The sequence below is a fragment of the Bos indicus genome, chromosome 9 (assembly GCF_029378745.1).
Source record: "Bos indicus isolate NIAB-ARS_2022 breed Sahiwal x Tharparkar chromosome 9, NIAB-ARS_B.indTharparkar_mat_pri_1.0, whole genome shotgun sequence".
In the NCBI taxonomy this organism is placed as follows: Eukaryota; Metazoa; Chordata; class Mammalia; order Artiodactyla; family Bovidae; genus Bos; species Bos indicus.
Window position 1 is genome coordinate 79383879 of NC_091768.1, and position 27925 is coordinate 79411803.

Genomic DNA, 27925 nt, shown 5'->3' on the forward strand with positions numbered 1-27925 from the left:
TCTAATTTCTTTTGCTATGAGTGAGTTTATTTTTGAAGTATAATTGACCTACAACACTATATTAGTGTTTTATTCAGTGTTATTAGTGTTTTATTATTTATATTATATTCAGCTACACAACATAGTAATTCAATACTTTTATGCATTTCAAAATGATTGCCCATTCACTTCAATTCACTCAGTCGTGTCTGACTCTTTGGGACCCCGTGGACTGCAGCACACCAGTCTTCCCTGTCCATCACCAACTCCCAGAGCTTACTCAAATCCATGTCCATTGAATCAGTGATGCCATCCAACCATCTCATCCTCTGTCGTCCCCTTTGCCTCCCACCTTCAATCTTTCCCAACATCAGGGTCTTTTCCAATGAGTTGGCTCTTCGCATCAGGTGGCCAGAATATTGGAGTTTCAGCTTCAGCATCAGTCCTTCCAATGAATATTCAGGACTGATTACTTTCGGATGGACTGGTTGGACCTCCTTGCAGTCCAAGGGACTCTCAAGAGTCTTCTCCAATATCACAGTTCAAAAGCACTAATTATTCGATGCTCAGATTTCTGTATAGTCCAACTCTCATATCCATACATGAGTACTGGAAAAACCAAAGCCTTGACTAGACAGACCTTTGTTGGCAAAGTAATTTCTTTGCTTTTTAAAATGCTGTCTAAGTTGGTCATAACTTTTCTTCCAAGGAGCAAGCATCTTTTAATTTCATGGGTGCAGTCACCATCTGCAGTGATTTTGGAGCCCCCAAAAATAAAATCTGTCACTGTTTCCATTGTTCCCCCATCTATATGCCGTGAAGTGATGGGACCAGATCCCATGATCTTAGTTTTCTGAATATTGAGTTTTAAACCAGCTTTTTCACTCTCCTCTTTCATTTTCATCAAGTGGCTCTTTAGTTCTCTCTTTCTGCCATAAAGGTGGTGTCATCTGCATATCTGAGGTTATGGATATTTCTCCCAGTAATCTTGATTCCAGCTTGTACTTCATCCAGCCCAGCACTTCACATGATGTACTCTGCATATAAGTTAAATAAACAGGGTGGCAATATACAGCCTTGACATACTCCTTTCCCTATTTGGAACCAGTCTGTTTATCCATGTCCAGTTCTAACTGCTGCTTCTTGACATGCATACAGATTTCTCTGGAGGCAGGTAAGGTGGTCTGGTCTTCCCATCTCTTTAAGAATTTTCCACAGTTTGTTGTGATCCACACAGTCAAAAGCTTTGGCAAAGTCAATAAAGCAGAAGTAGATGTTTTTCTGAAACTCCCTTGCTTTCTCTATGATCCAACGGATGTTGGCAATTTGATCTCTGGTTCCTCTGTCTTTTCTAAACCCAGCTTGAACATCTGGGAGTTCTCAGTTCAGAACTGTTGAAGCTTGGCTTGGAGAATTTTGAGCATTACTCTGCTAGTGTGTGAGAAGAGTACAATTGTGCATTAGTTTGAACATTCTTTGGCATTGCCTTTCTTTGGGATTAAAATGAAAACTGACCTTTTCCAGTCCTATGGTCACTCCTAAGTTTTCCAAATTTGCTGGCATATGAGTGCAGCACTTTCACAGAATCATCTTTTAGGATTTGAAAGAGCTCAACTGGAATTCCATCACCTCCACTAGCTTTGTTTGTAGTGAGGCTTCCTACACTGGCTTCCTAAGGCCCAACTGACTATGCATTCCAGGATGTCTGGCTCTAGGTGAGTGATCACACCATCATGGTTATCTGGGTCAGGAAGATGCTTTTTGTATAGTTTTTCTGTGTATTCTTGCCACCTCTTCTTAATATCTTCTGCTTCTCTTTAGTCCATACCATTTCTGTCCTTTATTGTGCCCATCTTTGCATGAAATGTTCCATTGATATCTCTAATTTCTTGAAGAGATCTCTAGTCTTTTCCATTCTATTGTTTTACTCTATTTCTTTACACTGATTGCTGAGGAAGGCTTTCTTACCTCTTCTTGCTATTCTTTGGAACTCTGCATTCACATGGGCATATCTTTCCTTTTCTCCTTTGCCTTTCGCTTCTCTTCTCTTCTCAGCTATTTATAAGGCCTCTTCAGACACCCATTTGGCTTTTTTTTTTCATTTCTTTTTTTTTGGGGATGGGCTTGATCCCTGTCTCCTATACGATGTCACAAACCTCCATCTATAGTTCTTCAGGCACTCTATCAGATCTAATCCCTTGAATCTGTTTGTCACATCCACTGTATATTCATAAGGGATTTGATTTACCTGAATGGTCTAAAGGTATGTCTAAAATTATACTCTTCATCATACAAAGTATTACATAGCATACACACCATACATATAGCCATATATGTATGGTGTGTATATATGTTTATATATATACACGTATATATAAACATATATAATATGTGAATGTTTATATATATACACATATATTTTTTATGTTTATAAACAAATATATATGTTTATAAACATAAATATAAACAAATATATATATGTTTATAAACACACACACACATATATATACACATATATATGTGTGTGTATATATATAAACATATATGTGTATATATATGTGTGTGTGTGTTTATAAACATATATATATTTATGTTTATTTTTATGTTTATAAACATATATATTTGTTTATATTTATGTTTATAAACATATATGTGTGTGTATATATAAACAAATATGTGTGTGTGTGTGATTATTTTAAGTTGCTAACCTTTTGAGTTCAAACACATTCAGGTTTAATTTTTAAAGCATTTCTAGGAAGGGTTTAGAGTAGCTTCCACTACAAAGGTATTTTACTCTGATAAGGTCTGATCTACTTGGAGACTCTTCTAAATTCCAGGTCATCAATGACAATTTTCTACTCTGGCTCGTCAACATTGTGAGGTCTGAGAATACTGAACTTAAAACTCTCTGGTGCGCGTCTCTGGCTTTGTACACTTTGACTTTTATATATGTAAAACTCTTATTCAAGAAAGACTGAAGGAAATGCCTACTGTGTTTCCTAGAGCTCACTTTTCTGTATAACTTTCTTCATTCTGCCCTAGAAATGCTGCTGCCTCAATAGTCCCAGACTTCAGTCAGCAACTCCTCATTTCAATGAGGCCATAGGATTCTGTTTGGGTTCCTCCTTCATGTACCTAAGGTCCAAAAATTGCCTCCAGCAGAGAAGTAGGAGAATCATAGATTTACCTTATCTTGTTTCCTTCTCTTGGGGATTACAGTCCTATACTGCCTATTTTTTCATGTCTGAAATAACTTTTCATATATTTTTCCTAATTTTTTTCACTGTCATGATTAAGGTCATGTATAGTTTTATTATTCTATCAGAGCTGGAAGCAAAATTTAACAGTTTGTCTCTTTTAAAAAACTTTTAAAAAATATCTCTTAGAATAATTTTAGATTTGTAGAAGAGTAACAAGAATATTACAGAGAATTTATATATATACTCCCTACTGTTATCATTTTTATAGTACATCTGTCATGACTAATAAACTGTTCTTACTTCATTCTCATTAATTAAAGGCCATACTTTGTTAAGATTTCATTAATTTTTCCTAATGTTCTTTTTCTACCCCAGGACCCCACCTATGATACATTACACTTTGTACATTACATTTTGTATATTAATTAAATAAAGAGTGTAATATATCATTTTATCTACCAAATTTATGAAGTAGTCAAAAATTACAAAACTTTATTTTGATAATTCCCATATTCCCATATAATTGCTCTTTTTAGAGTAGCTTATATCTGTACTTATAAGTTTCAAACATTCCTGAATTTCTTTAATACATTATTTTCATTTTTACATACTATTTCATAAGTATCTTGGGGGTGAAAACTATAGCCTGTTACTCAGATCTCAAAAAGAGGTGGCAGTCATCATTGGAGAAAACAGGCAAAATGGTGGAAGGTGCTACATTCATATAATCACAAGGGTGAAGACAATTAAGCTTCATAGGAATCTGATTAGGTTGGGGTTAAAGGTCCTATTGCTGTGCCACTGGACAAGGTCCAGTCTAAACAGTCCAGCAATAAACTCCATACTTGAGAGCAATGGCATTTTAATAACAAATATCCCATCTGTGATGGTTGTGTGTTTAGTTGGCTAGGCTATGATGCCCAGTTCTTTGGTCAAACACTAGTCTACATGTTGCTCTGAAGGTATTTTTTAAGATGTGATTAACATTTAGAATCAGTGGGTGAGACTAATCCAATCAACTGAAGGCCATATGAACAAATAGTGGTATTCCCCAAGAAGAAAATTCTGCTTCTGGACAGTCTTCAGACTCAAAACTGCAGCACCAACTCTTGCTGGAATTCTCAACCAGCTGAACTGCCCTGAAGATTTTGGATTTGAGAGGTCCCACAGTTATGTAGGCCAATTCCTTAAAATAAATCTCTCGTGTGTGTGTGTGTGTGTCTCTCTCTCTCTCTATATATATGTATGTCCCTTGAACAACACTGGTTTGAACTGCATAGATCCAATTACAGGTGGCTATTTTTCAATCATAAATACCACAGTACTACATAATGCCTAGTTATTTGAATCTGCAGATATGCAGAAAATAAAGTATATACAAAGTATATACAACTATAAAGTATATACAACTATAAAGTATATACAATTTTTTGACTGCATGTAAGATCAGGGCCTCTAACTCTCAAATTATTTAAAAGTCAGCTGTATATTAAAAAAAATCTCAGATTGTTTTTGTTCTCTGAAGACCCCTTAATGATACACTATCTAATGAATGAGTTGGGTCTACCAGTGGGACTGGTGAATGGGGAGGAATTGGGTCAAGACAGAGAAGAAAAGTACTGAATACTATGAGCCTGTGCTCTCCAAGGACCATCTAGCTTCTGCTGCCCTGTGGCTACTCTCACATATTCCATTCAAATTAAGTGTAAACAATAACTTACATAATCATACAACCTAATTTCTTTAGTTCTACTCTTAATGAGATCCTGCTGGAATTCTAACAGCAGCCCTCAGGGACTTGGCCTGGGCCAGGTTCTTGCTGCCTTGGGCCAATCCTCAAAGCCGAGTAAGGAATTATTACAAAGTGTCAACAAAAAACACAAAGAAAGAGATATATATTGGAAAATGCAACCTAAGGTTAAAAAATAAATCAGTACATAGGGCAAAGATAATCACTGTCATTGAGAAAGCCTACAATCTGTATTAAAGCTAAAACTGTCTTGATTTTTCTCTTAATATTCTTTGAACTTGCACATTGTTGCAATAGCATTTTAAGCTCTTCATATGTATTTATTAATTTACTTCCAAGCTAACCCTAAAAGTTAAATGCTATGATAAAATCCATTTTCAAGTTGAGAAAGGGAAGGCAGAAGGAGATGAAGTAATTTCTACAAAGTTCCAGAGTTTTAAGTAAAAGGGCTGGTTTTGAAGCCAGACAGTATATATCCAGAAGCCACATTTTAAAATATGATGTAGCACACATCTATTCACTATTCCTTTATCATTCCCTCCAATGTGTACAGAAAAAAAAAAAAAAAAGACATTTTGTCACACTTCCTTCATATTGTTATAAACGTCTTTTCTTTCTAGAATAAATAAGGCCCTAAAATTCAAATATGCCAGCTGAAGTATAACAATCAACAAAACTACATTTTCTAGCTATTCTAATCAACTAAAATTAGAGTACAAATAAATAAACTTAGAATGACAACACAAAGTACAGAATAAATTTTTGAATACATTAATCTTATACCAATACATCAAAATCTAGATAAAATAGCTGATTTTTAAGAGTGTATATATCAGCATGCTGCTACTGCTAAGTCACTTCAGTCGTGTCCGACTCCTAGCGACCCCACGGACTGCAGCCTACCAGGCTCCTCCGTCCATGGGATTTTCCAGGCAAGAGTGCTGGAGTGGGGTGCTATTGCCTTCTCTGATATAACAGCATATTTACATAAAATTTAGTTACTATAAACTGAACAACATTGTGGAAAAAACTGCTGACACTTTCAAAGAAAATATGTCCAAAAGGTCTCAGGATCACACTGTCACAGGCTGTTTCAACTTTGAAGGCGTTTGTAATCTTATGTGAACTAAACTTTTACAGAGCATAGAGGACCATTTTCTTTTTGTAAAACCAGGATAATAAGACAGCCTTGATTAAAAAACCCACAAACTAGTGTATTCTAAGAGAAAATAAATGCAAATACATTTTTAATATTAATATAAACCATAAATCTTAAACATAAAATAGCAAAATTAATATTAAGGTGCATTTATAGAATAATACACCATGATTAGTACATAATTACTCCAAAAATATTAGTCTCATTGAAATAAATCTATTAATAGTCTTTTCAAACTGACAGGACAGAAACAAATTATACACAAAGTAGAAAACATGCAAAATTATATGATAAGTATAAAAAGTAATCAAATTCAAAATTTATAACTGGTTTTTAAAAATAAGACCTTTTATTAAGAAAAACACAGAAAAAAATTATTTTAAATGGAAAGACTATATCTACTTCAAACAAACACCTCATGCTTTGAAGTAAAAAGCAGAAGTGTCATGGTATCTCTACTATTTTGTATCTCTATTCTAAACTTTTTAGACCAGTTTCCTGTGATTAAAAAAAAACAACAACTAAATGAGAACTATAAGTACTTGTAAGTAAAAAGCAAACAGTTTCTTACACATATGATAACTGCTCCTACTGAGGGGCCACCCATCCCTTCTTTGCACAAGATAACAGTGTCCTTTGACGAGCCAGTTTTACTCGACTTAAGAAATGGATTTTGATTCCCATAAGCCTGTGCCAGTGATACCATTGCCCTTGCTGGTGATAGATTTAGATTTGTGAGTGCTACTAGTCTCTGGACTTCACAGATGAGCAGTTTGTTTTAGCTTAGATGCAGACTACTTCAACTTTCTTTGGTAGGTTCACAGGACCAGAATCCTTGAACTGAATGTTAGCAGTCATATGACTCTCACTGAATCACCTCTATAAATATCTCAAAAAGCAAATCTTGAAGGACACATGTCTTCTTCCACATAAAAAGGTTATCCTCCCTAACATTTGATTCTCTCTATTTTAGCTCTCCAATCCCAAGAGTTACTGTTCTCAGTGCCACTCAGTAATCTCTTGGGATACACAGCAAGTTAGTTGTAAAGTCTTTCTCGCTCCTTTCCTGCCTTCCTTAGAGGGGAAAGGAATTATAATTTCCTACACACTCATTTCCCCACGTACAACCTTGAAGCCATCAGAAAATATCTATATTAATTAATGTTTATTTCTAAAACTCTGATTGACTAATTTATTCTTTTTTAATTTAAATTTATTTATTTTAATTAGAAGCTAACTACTTTACACTATTGTATTGGTTTTGCCATACATCAACATGAATCTGCCACAGGTGTACACGTGTTCCCCATCCTGAACCCCCCTCCCACCTCCATCCCCTTACCATCCCTCTGGGTCATCCTAGTGCACCAGCCCCAAGCATCCTGTATCCTGCATCAAACCTGGACTGGCGATTCATTTCTTATATAATATTATACATGTTTCAATGCCATTCTCCCAAATCATCCCCCTCTTCCTCTCCCACAGAGTCCAAAAGACTGTTCTATACATCTGTGTCTCTTTTGCTGTCTCGCATACAGGGTTATCATTACCATCTTTCTAAACTCCATATATATGCATTAGTATACTGTATTGGTGTTTTTCTTTCTGGCTTACTTCACTCTGTATAATTGGCTCTAGTTTCATCCACCTCATTCTTATCCTTCTCCATTACATATTTTATAAACCACTTAATTACATTATAAGCACTTCTTTCTACCATCACTATTACCTGCATAAAATAGATAATGCTGAAAACCTATAGTTCCTGGCTCATCCTCTGGAGGCAACTACTCTCAGTTATTCTAATTGATGGTTTTTTAATGGGGGAGGGAGGAATCTTATATTTGTATCCATATTTCTGAAGAATATACTTAAAAAGTTTCATCTTGATTTTTAAAATTTAAACATTTTCTATTTTATATCCGACAGTAGAAAATTAGATTTTAACATTCTCAGAACCAGATTCTCTCCTACACGTTCCTCACCTACAGCCCAAAGCATGTGCGTGTTCCACTTGCCTTACTGTGATCCATTATATCCCTGTTTTGGCATTGTTTTGGTCTCCTCTGTGCTCTGCTGTTCTCTGTTATTTTAATTTAGTCTTAATATCTCGTTTTAGGTTATTTCTGTTTAGGCAGTTTCCCCACAGAATCCTTCATACTCTCTAAATTCTTGCCTTAGAGGCAGAGCCTGGACCTGACTGAGTAACAAAGCTGATGCACTCACCATTCAGTAGCCAGAATTTCAAAAAATAATACTACAATATGATGGGGGGTGGTGAAGGTGATGGTCTGTATGGTGCAAGTTTGCCTTTATACAAAAGATAATCAGACATGGCCTCTCCAATGTCAATCATTTCACTATTTTTAACAGAAATAATACCTAACATAGGATACAAAACTGATAAAAGGACTTACTGTAATAAAAGAATTACAGCAAATCAGAAATATAGTTAATGATTAAGTTACCTTACCGATTATTCTTTAGGAAGAATAGTTAGGTAGCCACCTTGTTAACTATCAAAGTACATAATTAAAATTCCTAGAACAAACTTCTGTTAAAGCAGCTCCCCAAATGAGTCATCCACCTTAAGTAAGTTTAAAAACTGAGGAAGTGCCCACAATTATCATTAATTTCACCAAACTACTAACTTTAGGCAAAAACACAGCCTTGCTAAGACTGGAAATGTTGTTACAACAACTAAATGTTAACCTAAAGCCTCCATTTCTTGAAGTGATTAAAACTCAAATCCTGTGTGTAGTTACCAAATAGTGATTCATTACAGTGAAATGCATTGTATGTTTGGAAGATTTTTAAAGTTATTTGAGCAGTTGTAACTAAATAAAACTTTGAATTTTTTTCAACTGTTGCTTTTTTTAATATAAATAACAAGTTCATTATTTGCCAGTAAATGGAATAATCTGCTAATTAGCAGCACTTGTTTTGTGATGAATATTCAATTACCAGAATAGAAAAGAGAGAAGATGCATCATACCTTAGTAAATAATTCCTTTTTGTAGAGTGAATTTGCATCCACCTGGCAGAAAACATAAACAGTCTCTTAGTGAAAGCCTTGGGAGTTTGCCAAAATAGAGAAATTAAGGGGTCATTTAACCCTTTCACTCTTTGTCAGAATGACTGTCCCTCACAGATGTCTTCTTTATAACTCCATTGAAATTAATCAGATCTGTCTAAACCTAGTATATTTTGCAGTGCTGAGAACATAAATTAAGTGTATTTCCTGTCATATTCAAAGATTACTATATTTCATATAAAGGAAAACTGTAAAGAAATTGTAAAAACTATACAATTGAACACAGGCAAGACCAGGTGATATTTAACATGCAATCATAATGATTTTTGAAAATATTATAAAGTCTATTCCCTGTAGCTCACTCAGTAAAAAATCTGTCTGCAGTGAAGGAGACCCAGGTTCAATCCCTGGGTTGGGAAGATGCCCTGGAGGAAGGGCAAATATTCTTGCCTGGAGAATCTCATAGACAGAGGAGCCTGGTGGGCTACAGTCCATGGGGGTCGCAAAGAGTCAGACACAAGGCAGTGACTAACACTACTACCACTATTACTACCCAAGATATTTTCAACCAGTTGTCAATTATCTTTTTTCTTCCAATGGCAACTTCTGCTTTCCCTTCTCTTGGTATTTATTTTCTCTCCATATCGAATGATCTCTCCCTCAAATTTTAGAGTTTGAAAACTGAGAAGCCTGATGATTTACCAAGACATCTGTGGAAAGTATCTTGTTTCAGGGAGTTCCAAACCCTTACAGATGTTAGCAGGAAAAAAGATGAGTGGGTCAAGATAGAATGAAGACCACATCTAGGTTTTGTAGACATTACCATCTAACAGAACTCTATAGAGAGAAAAGCAATTATGGCCCTATATCAGCCAGTGTTAAAGCCCACATCAAAGGAGGCGCATGCTTGGCTATGTTGAAAACAGAATGGGTAACTTCTAAGCCAGATAAATGCATTAATGTAAAAAGATGATGAATGTGATGAACCGCTAAAAGCACAAGTTAAGAGTCAGGAAACATGATTTTTGCCTCGGTTCAACAGCTAAGTCTTTTAGCTACAGTATTTAGGATCCTAATACTCACTTGTAAAATGTGGGCATTCCATTTAGAGATTCTAAAGATATCTGTAGATCTAATGTTCTAGAATTATGTGTTTCCTGAATAAGTAATACAAGTCTCAATTTACATCCATCACAGATCATAAAATGAAGTGGTACCATTTAGATTTATTCTGATTTTCCTGGTTGTCTGATCTGTAATCATAAAACAGAATTGCAGCTACTGAACTGTAGTGGCAACAGCTTGTAAAACCTTTCCTTTTACAATGAGCTCTCTCCACTGCAGTGAAATTTGAAAACAGGAGTTTAACTATGTCCAATCCTCATACTGAATTTCATCAGGAAATTTGATATCATGACTCAAGTGAAAATCAGGAGTATTTAATTACTGCCTATTTTCATTAACTAATGATCCAATTTAAAATTGATTAAGGTAGAGTGCCACTGTTAGATAAATTTAATACAACAACATTATTTAGAGATGATTGCTCTTTCTTTTTCTACTAAAATATAATTGATTATGGGTGGCTTTCCAAGGTGTTTAAAATTATGAATGTGATTTTATTGCTTATCGCTTACTTCCTTAATTAGTGGTGTTTTAATGATGGACTTACTAGAGAGGAACCATGGGAGTGTCTGTGAGGAAACATATTAATAGAATGGATTTTAAAGTTATGCACTATGTGTGTGTGTTTGCACACACATACATACAAGCACCAAGGAAAGGCCATATGAGGACTTAATGAGAAAACAGGAAGAGCGTGCTCACAACACTGAAGCCATCATCACACTGATCATGGACTTCCTAGCCTCCATAACTGTGAGAAATAAAAGTCTCTTTTTAAGCTGCCAAGTGTATAGCATTTTGTTATAGCTGCCCAGGCTAAGACAGCAGCCCTCCAGATAAAGACTCCTTATGTTCACATTTTTTGTTGTTATTGTTGTTTTAATCTCTACTAGTAAATGTCAGATGACCGGGCCTCAGAGCTGAGAGCAAAACTTGGGAGCAATGATGGGAAATACGACATTTGGAGCATTGTACTATAGGAAACAGGGTAGCCTGTTTGTCTCATAAAAAATTAATGAATAAAATGGTGACATGGAAATATTCCCTAGGACAAGTTCTGTCGTCTGAACCATTTTTACAAGAGCTGATGTCCCCTGAACCTTTCTTTTACTGTATGTTCTATATTATTTTGTAATAACCCAATTCTGCATATATCATCCCAACTAGACCACATACTCCTTGGAATCATGGGTATGTTTTTATTCATTTTTTTTAATCTACAGAACACTTTACAGTACATAATAAATATTCCATACATATTTGATTAATGCATAGTTGAATTAGGGAAACATAAAGGCCCTGGATCACTGGCCTATATATCTCTCATGGGAATCTATAGGTTAAAATATCATTTTGATTTCATCACTTTCTATAAATAATCATGCCTTTTGGAGTAACTACTGATTTTGGAAATTAAAGTTCCTCTTCATAGAAGTAAACTGAGTATGAAAATGATAGTACTTATAAAGAACTGTGAGATCCTCAGAGAAGGATACTAAGTCAAAATTTCTACTATTCTCAATTAAATGTGCACAGTATTTGAAATATACCATTTTTCAACTTGAGGAAAATAATTTCTAACCCTATAATGATGGTTTTACCTAATTACTTCCTAATGCTGCAGTATCCCAAATAATTAATATTCATCATTCAAATCTCAAAACCTTTTTCATGTTTTTAATGTTCACATTGCACAGCAGAGAATGAAGAGGGACCACTCCCCTCCCAGCTTTATTAGCACTGCAATTTCTTGCCAAGAGAAAGACTCAACCTGATGCACTTGAATTCAAGTTCAAGTTCAAGTGTACAATAATCCAGTTAAAGCCTCTCTACAAATCTGACATAAATTAATGAAGTTTCCAAATGTTTTGTCAAACATATATCAAATGATAAGAGATCTAGATGGTCCCTTTTCTCAAGCACCACTGAATGTCTTGTCACTAACCTGGAAGAATGTTTTATAAAATGAAATATAAACACACTGTACTTCAAATGGTGAATAATTTATGGTCTGTGTTCTATGAAATTACTTTCCAATTACTAGATTGTTAATACTCACTTGATTTTCATTTATTTTATCAAGGAATATGACCCTTTTGTAGTGCTACAAAAAGAAATGCAAAAGGTCAATGAAATATTTATTTGTTTAAATAGTATTGAGGAATAAAGGCATTTATTAAAAAGGGGAAATAATTTTCTAACAGCCCTATACAAATAAAAGGAGTATGAAGAACTGAATGCCATACACATATTACAGCAATTACATGCCATGATAGGTGTGACACCTTATTCTTGACAAAAACATTACATAAACAAAGATGCTCTTACATTAAGGACCTGGAAGGCAGTTATGAATTTAGGTTTAAATCTTTGTAGGAAATGAGAAAATAGAACAGCACATTTCCAATCCTAATTGAGGTCTTCAAAATGCCCTGCATCAGAAATGATCGAGATAAAATCAAAACTACTTGCTTATAAGCAATCACCTGCAAAAAGATGACATTGGTTCGTGAAACACATGTGAAAAATGTAAACCTATTACTGAAAGGAGAAAATAGATGTGCCTCTCTGACATGTACAGATTCATATTTTCTATCATGAAAATTATTAGGTTTCCATTTGAAGAAACACTCTTCCTCTAACTGCATTAATACCTGGATATTCCTCAAGATATTATTATATCACCTGCCTAAAGAATATAAAACACAGTGAAATGAAATTGTTTAATTTCAGGATAAAGAATATTTGAAAAAATGAAATCATGGTAAACAAAGATTTTAGTTTCTAACAATCAATACTGTCTACTTCACATCATATTAGATGTGTGTGTGTGTGTGTGCGCGCATGCACACACGTGTGTGCATGTGTGCATGTGCACATGCACAGTTTTGTCCGACTATTTGCAACCCTATGGACTGTAGTATGCTCCTTGGTCCATGGGATTCTCCAGGCAAAAATACTGGAGTGGGTGGCCCTTTCCTCCTCCAGGGGATCTTCCCAACCCAGGGATGGAACCCATGTCTCCTGAGTCTCCTGCACTGTCGGATGGATTCTTTACCACTGAGCCACGTGGGAAGCTCACATAGATATCAAATGCAGAACTGTAAAATCCACTTGTGTTAACAAATGACAAATTATCAGTTGGTCTTGAAGGGCAAAAAAAGCTGGAAAATTATATATCTTTGCTATTATATGCAACAGCAGAATGAAATCACTGTGAAAGAAACTATGGCCTGAAAAAACCTATACTATTTACTTTCTTACCATTTTTGGCTTTCCCTTTCCCTCCTCCCTGCCCCTACACTTGGGCACTCTAAGCGATCTGTCTTTGTCTCCTTGTCATTTTCTGTGTCTCTCTCTCTCTTTTTATCAATTATTTCTGTCATTTTCACCCTCTTGACTATTGCCCACATTCATCATTCCTTAAATACTAACCATCAATTCCAGAAGTTCATGTTTTATAGAGTAAACCTTACATTACTGTTGTTTAGCCAAACTTCCAGGTGATTCCAGACTATTCCTATACCCTTCTCTCTGTACATGTTGTTGCTGCTTAGTCGCTAAGTCCTAACCAACTCTTTTGCAACCCATGGACTGTAGCTCACCAGACTCCTCTGTCCATGAGATTTCCCAGGCAAGAGCACTGGAGTGAGTTGTCATTTCCTTCTCCAGGCAATCTTTCCATCTAGGGATCAAACACTTATCTCCTCCATTGGTAGGAGGACTCTTTACCTCTGAGCCAACTGGGAAGACCTTCTCTCTGTACATACTCTTGGCTTTAATCTTTCATTCTGTCTCATTATCCCATCAAAGATTGAGTCCCATGTAGTGGGCTGCATACCATCTGTGGTCTTCCACACTTTATCATCCCAGACTTATTTCACATTATCCTAAACTTGTTAGCTCAGTTCTTAGTCTGGTCAGCTAATTCTTAATTCCTGTATGTAAACACATACCTAATTTAGCCTCTGAGTATGGGCTCACATGGTTTCCCTCTCGTTAATTGCCTTCACTATTTCCCCTCATTACTCACAAACCAATCTCTAATCACTGTCTCCAGGGAATCTTTCCAGGACTCTTGTCTGTGATGCTAGTAATCTCTTTGAGCAGACTAGAGGTTTTCAGGTTCGACCGGGCCTACCTATATTTGTCTCCTAGTGCTGCCATCAAAAAGTTACACACACTAGGTTGAAAAGCAAGAGAAATTTATTCTTTTGCAGTTCTGGAAAGAAGTCCAAAATCAAGGAGTTAGAAACGCTTTGTGGCCTCCAAAGGTTCTAGGGAGGAATCATCCTCGACTCTTCCTGAAAGTGAAAGCAAAGTCGCTCAGTTGTGTTCAACTCTTTGCAACCCCATGGACTGTAGCCCACCAGGCTCCTCTGTCCATTGGATTTTCCAGGCAAGAGTACTGGAGTCGGTTGCCATTTCCTCCTCCAGGGGATCTTCTTGACCCAGGGATTGAACCCAGGTTTCCCACATTTGAAGGCAGATGCTTTACCACCTGAGTCACCAGGGAAACCCTCTTCCTACCTTCTTGTAATTGGTGGCAATCTTTGGCATTCCTTAGCTTATAGATGCCTCACTCCAATTTCTGCCTCCATTGCCCCATAACTATTTGTATATCTGCATGTCCCCAAATCTTCTTCTCCTCACCAGAACACAAAATCTTGGATTTAATGCCACATTATTAAAACATCCACTCTTACTTCTTGGAAGGAAAGTTATGACCAGCCTAGACAGCATATTAAAAAGCAGAGACATTACTTTGCCAGCAAGGTCCATTTAGTCAAGGCTATGGTTTTTCCAGTGGTCATGTATGGTTGTGAGAGTTGGACTATAAAGAAAGCTGAGTGCCAAAGAACTGATGGTTTTGAGCTGTGGTGTTGGAGAAGACTCTTGAGAGTCCCTTGGACTGCAAGGAGATCCAACCAGTCCATCTTAAAGATCAGTACTCGTTGTTCATTGGAAGGACTGATGTTGAAGCTGAAACTCCAATACTTTGGCCACCTGACATGAAGAACTGACTCATTTGAAAAGACCGTGATGCTGGGAAAGATTGAGGGCAGGAGGAGAAGGGGATGACAGAGGATGAGATGGTTGGATAGCATCACCAACTCGATGGACATGGGTTTGGGTAGACTCCGGGAGTTGGTGATGGACAGGGAGGCCTGGTGTGCTGCGGTTCCTGGGGTCACAAAGAGTTGGACACAACTGAGTGACTGAACTGAACTGAATCAAGTATGACTTCATCTTAAATTGATTATAGCTGTAAAGACCCTGTTTACAAATAAGGCCACATTCATGGATTAGGGCAGTTAGGACTTCCAAGTATCTTTTGGGGGAACACATATCAACCCACAATAGGGACACTCAAAAGCATCTCAACTAACCCATTCATTATTATGACCAAGAGAAACTCCAAATAACCCTGCTTGCATACTTTTCTTGTCATTATAAGTCCACACTTTATGAAGTTACCAGTTTTATTAGCAGGCAGCTCAGTAAAAAATAATAATAAAAATAACTTCATTGTAGCCAAAGTACATTAGCCTTGTTTCCCTACTTCTAATCTTGAGCCTATACAAAATAGAGTATTTCCCTGTCAATATTATAGACCATTAAATTATTAAAGACAAGTTATTCTCCCCAAAGACTTTCTTCAGGATACATGTTCCTATTTTCTTTTTCTTTTTTTTTTTTTAATATGTCATCAAGAGAGTAAAAACCATGACATGTTTCTCTGGGAAAAAACAAAAAACAATTTAGCTCTAATCATCTGATTTTGAAAGAGTATATTTTATTGTCTACTTCTATATAGAGTTCATTTTATCATAATGGCTTGGATGTCAGATAGATGTAGCTATGAATCCCAAACCTGCCACTAAGCAATTGCATTACTATTAAAATAAGTAATACCTCTAAGCCTCAATGTCCTTCTTGAGAAATCAGAATGCAACATTTGCCATAAAGAGTTAAAGTAATAACAGATAATTAGCACAGTGCTTGGTAGACTTAATAACTGGTAGCTTGTAATAACATAATTTTTATTGGTCTATTATAGAAGTCTAATTTAACACATCAAAACTTGTATTATATTGAGCATGGCCTACAGCCCTTGGTGTTAATTCATGCCTTGACAGCAATATCACAGTTAACATGGATTTGTGTACCTTTCTGCAATTCTAGCTATTCTTATCTTGCTGACTATCAGAGGGTAGGAACAGAATTGTTCTGATCACACCAAGATACTTTGGAGAGGTGAGCCTAGAAATTTGTTTTTTCACATTGGTAGATGGGTAAATGGTAATGAAACTCTTTCCCTCAAGTTTTGAGTACCACTCTCATCTCTCAAAGAGCAGGTCTCTAAAGAACCTGTGAAATTATCTAGTTTCTCTAAAGAACTAGCTTCTCTTACTTAACTTTTAATCTATTTGCAGGACCTTAGTTTTCCATTCTGCATATGTCTACCATCAATCCTTGACAAAAGATGCAGACATTTATTTTGCTACATGATATGCAGGTAGTTGCTACATGATATCCATTTTCCCACTTGACAAACGATACAGAGACAGTTTGCTACATGATTTGCACATAGTTGCTATGTGATATCCATTTTCCCATCATATATACAAAATTAGAGATAGTTTAAAAATGTAAAAGTCAAAGCTATAGAATTTTTCCTGGGTCAATATAGGAGAAAGTCTCACTAGGTTGTGAGGAATTTCTTAACCAATACAGGGAAATGAACTAAAAGGAAAGTATGATAAACAAGCACATTAAAATATCTTTTTATCACATTTCACTAGAGATATTGAAAAGGTAGGTTGTAACTTGGCATCTGTATAAATCTGGATTTGGCACTCATTTGGAAATGACAATTCTGAATTTCCAAGAATTATTTTAAAAGACTGTATGCTCTTCAGTAAGCTCTTCTCTCCAAACTAGATTTACAACTTCTATATATATAATAAGGCTTTGTATTTGTCAACATTAAAAGTCTGATTTTTAAACAGCTTCTTGGACTGGTGTTTCATATCCATCAGCTTGTTCAATTTTACCACCTGTGTCATCTTAGTATCTTTTCAGAACTATTACCTTCACCATAATACTCCATTAGTTTCCCCAACTCAGATGTGGGCTTCTACAGCAATTTTGTTTTGATAACAAAGACATGATGGAAAAGATAGATTGAAAAACCTTTTCTAGATCTTTTCTAATGTTGTCTGCACTCAAATTATTGAATACTTCTTTCAAGTAATTTGTCTAAATTTTGAGTCATGATTTCCCTCATCTTCCTCAAAATTTGTGGGGACCCTTGGTCCTAAGTTTAAAAGGTCTTTTGAATCTATTATATATATAATATATATATGTATGTATATAATTACACACACACACACACACACATGTATGTATTCTATAAAACCAACACAGACCAGATGAATCAAATAACCACCAGTAGTCTTGATCTCAATATAAACTTTTGTCATGGTCTGCAATTTTTAGATGATAGAGCACATTTTGTCACTGGTAAGATTCATGTCATAGAAGTTGTAAGGCAGTTTTTGCCCAGAATATTATCAGTAATTAACTTGACTTTTCTAGGTGTAGGTTCATTATTCTAAATCTCATCAAGGTTAACTTCAAAAACACTACCCATGGGATCATCAGATGCAATTTTGGTTTGAGTCCTTGAGACTACTGTTTTTCCAACACTGCTCACATTGTACATAGTTAATTAGTGCTTTTTACAACACACCCACATGTCTTATAAAATGGATCAACTATTGATAGTTTCTTCTGGGCTCCTTTTTTGCTGCCTTTTTTAAGATGCTTGTTTTTGCCAATGACCATGGTGCTGCTCTGAGAGCCAAAGGTACACCACTATTTTATTTCATAATTTATTTAGCAATGCAAAGTTCCTCAAACCAATCAGTAACCTTCAAAAAAGGAAACTACTTAGATATTTTAAAGCCTTTGCATACAATGGGTAAAGAACCATTATTCCATCATTTCCTTGTAACTTCCAATTTTTTATTATTATTTTTTTTTACTGAAAAGCAGTTTAGGACAGAAAGGATACTTGTTTTGAGGAAATGATAAAGATTATGGTAACATGTTGCTGCGGGCTGAATGTCTGTGTCCCCCTGAAAATCTTATGCTGAACTTTAGTACACAGTGCAGTGATAGTAGGAAGTAGGGCCTTTGTGAATCACTGAGGTCAAAGAGGTAAAGCCTGAAGGAATGGGCTTAGTGCTCTTAGATTTCACAGAGTTAGCTCACTCCTTCAGATCTGGAAGAAGGTCTTCACTCAACTATGCTGGTGCCCTAACTTCAAGCCTCTAGCCAGTAAGATTATGAGAAATTTTTGTGGGACTTTGTTACAGTGGCCTGATAAGACACATGGGTTATTTATTTTAGGATTTAATGTTGTCTGAAAGGTTCTGAAATGATTTTTCAATATAGATTTGAAGTAATTATAATTATTTTATAATAATTATAAATATTTATAATAACTATAAATATTTATTTACCCTCCGCAAGGAGATCCAACCAGTCCATTCTGAAGGAGATCAGCCCTGGGATTTCTTTGGAAGAAATGATGCTAAAGCTGAAACTCCAGTACTTTGGCCACCTCATGCAAAGAGTTGACTCATTGGAAAAGACTCTGATGCTGGAAGGGATTAGGAGCAGGAGGAGAAGGGGACGACAGAGGATGAGATGGCTGGATGGCATCACTGACTCGATGGACATGATTCTGGGTGAACTCCGGGAGTTGGTGATGGACAGGGAGGCCTGGCGTGCTGTGATTTATGGGGTCGCAAAGAGTCGGACACGACTGAACGACTGAACTGAACTGAACTGAACTGAATATCAAATAAAAACCAATCTGTTTCTTTAAAGTTAAACCATAATCGTCATATTTTTCTAGTTTCATTAGCTTAATATGTACTTTAGAGTTGTTCTTCAATTTCACCTTCTCCAATTAGTACCATAAGCATTTTCAGCATATAAATATCCTATGAAGTATAAGAATAATTTAAATAGGGAAATGCTGTCACTCATTTTATAGTTATCATTGACAGTCATTCTAATACAATAATTAACTCTAATAAATTGATCACAACCTTGAAAAACATCCTGTATGAATCAATATAATCGGCCAGCTTCTTGGTTGTCATAGAAACTGATTATAGGAAGTATGTTTAATGCAACATACACTCTATGCATAAATGATTAAACTGCTAAAGTTTAAAAATGAGCCTAATCAAAACCATGTTTACCACAACTTTCATTACCACTCTGTGTTTTACCTAATGCATCATTTCTATTTAATCTTGAACCAAAAAACATATACAATATTGGAATCAATAGCTATAGGATGTATTTAGAGCTAATAACCTAAAACAACTAAGCAAAATTTTCCGTGAAAATATCCTTGATACAGTCAAGGATATGAGTCATTACTTTATACAAAATGAATTTTATAAATTCCTTCTTTTCATGGGTTTGAATAAATAGCACTGAAACAGAAATATTATAACCCAAAAAAGAAGCATCCTTATCTCAATACAGAATATGACTAAGTCTATTGTCAAGCTAAGATAATTTACATGAAAGAAAATCATTTATCACTCAGGAGAAAAGTTAAAAATAAGTATGAGTACACTAGGAATATCCATGAAAGACATGCAATTATATATAGCTGTGTGTGTGTGTGTGTGTGTATATATATATATATATGTAGAGAGTATGTAGTATATAATTCATGAAAATAGTAGTATAACCCTGTATCCATCATTCAGTGAATAAAAACTTATGACCAATTTTATCCTTATCCCCACTGGTTAACCCTACATCATATTAAGGAGTTAAACCAAAACATCATTTCATTCTTCCTTGTATATTTTATGCTTATTTAATCACTCAGTAGTGTCTGACTCTGTGTCCCTTTAGACTGTAGCCTTCCAGTATCCTCTGCCCATGGGATTTTTCAGGCAACAATACTGGAGTGGTGTACCATTTCCTTCTCCAGGGGATCTTCCCGACCCAGGGATTGAACCCACATCTCCTGTATATCCTGCACTGCAGACAGATTCTTTACCCACTGAGCCATGGGAGAGTTTATATGCACCTCTAAAAATAAGTAATTGCTCAAAAATATGATCATAATATAATCAACTATCATAAAAAATTATTTATTATCACCAACTATACAATGAGTTTTCTGATTTTCCCAGATGTCTCATAAAAATTTTCCAGAGGATTTTTTGAAATCAAGATCCAAATAACCTCTATGCAATGGAATTAACCAATGTGTCTCTTAGATTTTTCTATATGTATTTACCTTTTCCTCATTTTAATATTTTTTGTTCCCTCTGGATACTTTCACACAGTCAAAAATTCCCTGACTGCTTCTTTGTTGTCTTTCAAAATATTTGTCTGTCTTGAATCAGTAGTTAAATCTAGAGACTTCATTTGGAATTTAGAAAGAATTCTACATAACAAATGTTGTGTGCTTGCATCAGGAGGCCATGCTGCTGTGGCTGCTGCTGCTACTGCTGCTGCTAAGTCCCTTCAGTCGTGTCTGACTCTGTGAGACCCCATAGACGGCAGTCCACCAGGCTCCTCCGTTCCTGGGATTCTCCAGGCAAGAACACTGGAGTGGGTTGCCATTTCCTTCTCCAATGCATGAAAGTGAAAAGTGAAAGTGAAGTCATTCAGTCGTGTCCCACTCCTAGCGACCCCATGAACTGCAGCCTACCAGGCTCCTCCGTCCATGGGATTTTCCAGGCAAGAGTCCTGGAGTGGGTTGCCATTGCCTTCTCCGTCAGGAGGCCATAATGACCTGTCATCTCTGTTTTCCTCTATCAGAAGTCACTAATTATAACTGTCTATGTACTTTAATGAATTCAGGGTTGCAAAATGGCAATAATGATAATACAGTTATTCATTTATTGGATGAGATCCTTCTATAAAATAAACTACCTTGTGAACTCTTTGATTACTACAAAATACAGAGTTTAAATAGTAGATCAGGAATAAAAAGGTTTGATTCCTTTATTTAACAGTTTTCAAAATAAAACGTTATTTTCCTAGCATCTTCCAAGAAGATCCATCAGATTGTGTTTTACATAGTCTACACCAATATTTAACATTTAAACTGTAGCCATAATTCCCCTTCTATGTTTAACTTACATAATAATAGCTTAATTATTCAGGGAGACATTTGAGAACTCGAAATATTTACTTATAAATAGGCTTTGTGGGTGTTTCCCCAGTGGCTTATCAGTAGAGAACCTGTCTGCAGTGTAGGAGCCACAGGTTTGAGTCCTGGGTCAGGAAAATCCCCTGGAGCAGGATATTGCAACCCACTCCGGTATTCTTGCCTGGAGAACCCCATGGACAGAGAAGCCTGGTGGGCTACACAGTCCATAGGGTCACAAAGAGTTGGACGCAACTGAAGCACCTTACCAAGCACACATACAGAGGCTTTGTTGGGAGGAACTTTAATTATGAATAAGTAGGCCATTCCTTCAATTATGAATAAATAATGCTTTTCAGTTTATTTTTATGGGTGTTACAAATAATTGTTAATATGATTTCAACTTTATTGCATCAAGTAATATTTTCCAATATAACTTACTGATAAATATTTTAAATTTCTATGCTGCAAAGTATGAGACCTGAAAGGGGCAGACAGTGTGGTGTGAGAAGCCTGCCTGAATGCATATTTCAAAGAAAAATATATATGATATCTCTTATATATAGATAGAGTGAAAATAGATTATATATACACACACACATATATAATCTTTAGAATTTTTTACATGGAAGAAATGTTTACATATTACATGACCATAAAGGAACACATTTTATCTTTATTATTTAATTAACATCACTAAGTATATCCTTGTAGTTTGAAAAGCCAAGGTGTTTAAGCTTACATTTTTCCTCTTGTAAGACTCTTAATTTAAAAACTTAAAATTCAAAATTATTTAAAAACCCTTGTGACTATTCAAACATTGATTTCTTTCTTAATATCCACGGTAACAAATTACTTAAAGAGAAATGGAAAAAGATTAACCCACTTTGAACAACAAATTTATGATTTAAGTATAGCTAAATTCAACTAGTTTTAACAAATTTTACTACTGTGTTTCTGTTGTCACATTAAAGCATTTTGAAAATAATTACTGTAACTTATAAAGGAATAAGCATATATCCGATTAGAATATAACCTTTGCCGCATTTAATCAACAAGGTTGGCTATGTGATTTCTGGGATTATTAAAATATGTTAACAAAGAAACTACATAGAAATAACAATACCTACCACGTGGGAGACCCGGGTTCAATCCCTGGTTCGGGAAGATCTCCTGGAGAAGGAAATGGCAACCCACTCCAGTACCCTTGCCTGGAAAATCCCATGGATGGTGGAACCTGGTGGGCTACAGTCCATGCGGTCACAAAGAGTCGGACACAACTGAGCGACTTCACTTTCAATAACATATTTGGAATTATTTTAAATATTAAATTTTTAACCTAAATAGTATACATAAAAATAAAATTTGAGATTTATAAACCCTGTCTTTAAGGATTAATCTTTAGGAATTCTTTGTGCAGAATAGTAAGAATGTATTAAAAAAAAAACAATATAATTATTCTGCCCATGTAAAATACACAGTATATCTGCACACATGTGATGTAACTATATCAATTTTTTCTTTCAATTTATTGTAAGATACATTTAGCAATGCATTGTAGTTGTCAAATCACTCTCTCAGCCAACTTACTATTAACAACAAGTCCAAGGAGATGACCATTGAAACGCCATTAGCTAACCAGTAAAGAACATGATTTTATTCCACATTACCTTTATTAACTGCTTGTGAAAAACTTGTAGGTTTTATAAATTATAGTCTATACAATATAATTCAAAAATAATAAGACTTCATGTGACTGGTCAATTATCAAAATTTTGATTAAAAATTAAATGTTTTAATTTGTTAATGTTTTCTTCATGAAGAATCCCCAAAAAAGAGAATTTAAGCTCAAACTTATCTAACATAAGTGGAAAAAACTTAAATACTGAAAAGTTAAAAATATTTAATGTACAGGTATCCACAGACACCCTGATAACTGCTGATTATAAACAGAATAATTATATTTTTAATCTTCTAAAGAAGTATAGTTTGAGAGTAAAAGTAAGCACCAGCAATAATTATGCTGAAACTAGGTGTGTAAAATCAAGTCTGTCAAGGGCAACAAGGACATCCTGGCTACATTGAAATAACCACAACAAATTGGCCCCTACCTTCTTAGAACTCATTATAGTATCATAGCTTTTTTCTACATAATAAAATATAAATTTCTAAATTATTTAAGAGATGAATAGTTATAATGGAACTAAGTGTGATAAGAACAAGGCTCTATTATCAAGCTTGCTACCCATATCAACAATATGATGTGGCAATCATACTTACAATGCAAACCTTTGTCTTATTACATATCTTTTAACCTTGCTCTGCTATTACGATTTTTTTCCACCAGATGGTAGCCAATAAAAGCAAGAAACAGAGAGATTAACAGTTAAAAGAAATAAAATTAAATTGAAACAAAACAAATTAAAGATTGATTAATGCTGGAAATACAATTATGCACACCAAAATTCTATATATCAAATAAATACAATCAATTTTAAACTTCTTTTTGAAATAAGAATTGTTTCAATACTGATTTTATGCAAATTCTTTAGGGTTAACTTGGATTTCTAGGCCCAAACTGGTAAACAATATAGAGAGGAAAATACTAACCCGGAGCACTGGGATCAATGCTCATTTTTGTATAGATCATTCACAAACATATAAATACAAACTTATCTTAAAGATTCCTGAAGTCATTGCTTATTTAAAAGAACCGTTGTGATATTCTAAAATATAATTTTTAGAACGTGTATTTTTATGACAGTTCTTTTTTAAAAATCCATCCATCCTTCTTATCTTGCAAAAATCAGATACATGGAATTATTTCCTCTGTGTGGAATCCTCTATTCTGGCCTTGTTAGTCTTGGTTTGAACATGAAGTATTCATTATTTGCAAAAACCAATTATCATCCCTGTCTGGATACATTAAGATTTTTTTCTACAAGTCTTTTCCTCTCTATCACATTTTAGGCAACAGTTTATATGAATTATTCATAGTTCCTATATTGTAGGGAAGTTTTTTTTATTAAATTTGATCATAATAATAGTTATTACCCCAGTCATGGCATTTTTATGAGTCTTCTTCAATGCCATTACCTGGAAAGATTTCAATCAAGAAATATAAAAGATGCAAATCAATTTCCATAATAAAATTAAACTGTACCATCTACTCCTTCACTCCAGCAATAGAGCTGATTGACAGCCTTTTCCTGATAGCTTGAGCAGATAAAATTCAGATACAGAAGCAGAGAATGGCAGATTATTTGCTTTTAAGAATTTCAGTGGCTTTTCCTTCATTGTTGCTATTTGCTGCTTGCTAATCTCACTGAAACATAATATTTAACAGAATCTGTATACAAATTTATTTGCAAGCATAGTATTCTCTTCCCTGAAAGTAGCTGATTTTTCTTTAGTAGCTGTGCTTATAATAAACAAAGTATCAAGTGCTATGATATTGTTTTCCTCCTAATGACAGTCTAATTCTATTCAGTATAACAAAAATGCTATGCTTTTAGGAGGAAAGAATGATTAGTTTGCTTCCTGATGTCAATTTTTAACAACAACAAAAAAAGGCAGATCTTTATGGTAATTATTGTCTTCTAAGAAATATATATCAGATTCTGCTCTCACACAATGAGGAGAGATGTTCAGTTAAGTTGGACTATAAGATTTCAGGAGTTGGAGTGAGAAATTTTCACAGTGAGAGGTTATGAGGTCTGAGAGCACAACTGCTGTGAATATGTGCTGTGTGTCCCCTAGTTTGGAAAAGAGAGTCTGTAGAACCCTGACCACACCCAGTTCTTCCTCAAACCACTGAGTGATGGTCCAGTGTGCCTACCAACCATCTAATTCCACTCCTCCCTAAAGGTATTAAAAGATTTGAACAGAATATGAGATACCAACAATGATCTTTTACAAAAATGACTCCAGCATTCAGACAGTGGCACCAAATAGAGATCTTACAACTCGATTCTTTATTGTTCTCTTCAACATGTATCCACAGTTAATAACATGGGCTTAACATCTAAAATGTTTTCAGCTTCATATCTCATACTTTTTTCATAAAAAGTACTTTCACAAATACTTCTGTGTTTGGAGGTGGTATTAAAATATAATTAGAAACAAATAACTTTTATTGAGGCAAGATAAAAATTGTTTTTCTCATCAAAGCATGTTTTTGGAGGCACTGCGACTGGGGGCCCATTGTCATGGCATGCTTGTCCTGATCACTATACAGGGTTTTCCTGTCTCAACATGCCTGGTTCTGTCACAATGTGGGCTCTTGCAACATGTCCATGTTGTCATGTTGTCTCGACATGGATCCATCGTGGCCTGTCCTGGCCCAGTTGGGGAGGGGAGGTTGGTGGATCTGTCGTGACATGCCTGGCTTTTTTCATCAGGGTGATGGGCGGTTCTTTTTGTTGTGACATGCCCGATGTCCACCATGGCACATCAGGGCATATCATGGCTAATCTGGTCTGTTGCAACACACACAGACCCTGATGCAACACACCCTGTCATTATACATGGGGTTCTTTCATGACACGTCCAAACGTGTCTGGGGTTCTGACAGATAAGGAAACTGAGGCCTGAACAGGGGTTGGTGGGTCACATGATCAGTAAGCATAGAAAGAGTAACAGAAATCCGCAAGCAGCTGAGTCAGGCCTTCCCATGAATGTAGCCCCATTGGTGGTCCCAGGTGGCACCAACCCAGCTATGTACTCCAGATGCCTAAAGTGGAGCAGATGGAGCCAAAGCATGCAGAGTTCCTGTAGGTACAGCTGGCTACCTCACACAAGGCATTTGCCCTTTTCAACCTTGGAGACCCTCCAGTCCTCAATCCTGCATTTTTCCTACCTCCCAGCCACCCCTGACACTCCTAGGGACACCACTGCTTTCTTGGGCATGTCCTCAGCGCCTCCTAGTGGCCGTCCAGGGCCCAAGCTGCAGAGTCTGGCCATCATGGATGTTCAGGCTCATATGTGGCTCTTTAACCCAACTGCGTTCTGAAGCAGGGTCTCACCCTCAATGCTGAGGTCTAAACCCTCCTCCTGGGGAGCAGATGATCCCCATACCAGCTTTGTACCCAGGGTGCTCCAGTTTCAGGTTTACCAAATGCCCACTATGACACAGAGCATCTGATTTTTATGTAGGACACAGTTTCCTTTTATTTTTGTTTGACCCAGGAGTCAGCAAGTTACTGGACTTTTTGTTGTCAGTGCCAGCCTGGGAAAAGTCTGTCCTCCTGATAGCTGCAGGATAGTTATGAAAGCTGGATTCTGAGCAGGCCTGTTGGGAGGGCCCTGATGCTCACGACCTTTGGAGGCTCTGAGCTCTAAAGGCCCATCTACTCTGAACCGATGTCTCTCCTCTGATTCAGTTAGGGTTCAAGTGGAAACACCTGGCCACAGAGAGTATGGGATTTGTCACAGGTGTTTGAACTTAAATGACTGTTCAGTTCAGTCACTCAGTTGTGTCCGACTCTTAAGACCCCATGAATCGCAGCACTCCAGGCCTCCCTGTCCATCACCAACTCCCAGAGTTCACTCAAACTCATGTCCATTGAGTCGGTGATGCCATCCAGCTATCTCATCCTCTGTCGTCCCCTTCCCCTCCTGCCCCCAATCCCTCCTATCATCAAGGTCTTTTCCAATGAGTCAACTCTTCACATGAGGTGGCCAAAGTATTGGAGTTTCAGCTTTAGCATCAGTCCTTCCAGTGAATACCCAGGACTGATCTCCTTTGGCATTGCCTTTCTTTGGGATTGGAATGAAAACTGACTTTTTCCAGTCCTGTGGCCACTGCTGAGTTTTCCAAATTTGCTGGCATATTGATGACTGTAGAGGTTGCTTAATTTAAGCTATCTTTGGAAAGGCATGTCCTTGAGTCTCACTCTCGAGCTTGAAGCCCCAGGGCAAGCTATTGCGACAGAGGGACATGAGGCAGCCAGGAGTGAGAATGTGCTGGAATGCACAGGCACAGGCCCATTTGGGACTAAATAATCTTAGTTTCCTGATATGATGTACCAGGAATGGCACACCACTTTTATGGTATTGCCAAAAATGTATACATTAATGAATCAAGGGATAAACTGAGAAAATGTCAGAGATCAGAGGAGTTGAAAGAGACATGATAGCAAAGTGTAATGTGCATTCCTGGATCCTGACACAGAAGAGACATCAGTGGGAAAATGGAGAAATTTGAATAAAGCTTGTAGTTTAGTAAACAGCATTGTATAAAATATTCAGAAAATAACTTTTTAAAAACAAACCAAATCACTTATGCTTGTTGTTACTAATATAACAAATTTTGTTTGTTTTGTTTTTAAACAAAATTTGCTATACTGAGTGAAGTCAGTCAGAAAGAGAAAGACAAATAATATGATACCACTCATATGTGGAATCTAAAAAATTTTGGTGCAAATGACCTTATTTACAAAATAGAAATAGAATCACAGATGTAGATAACAAACGT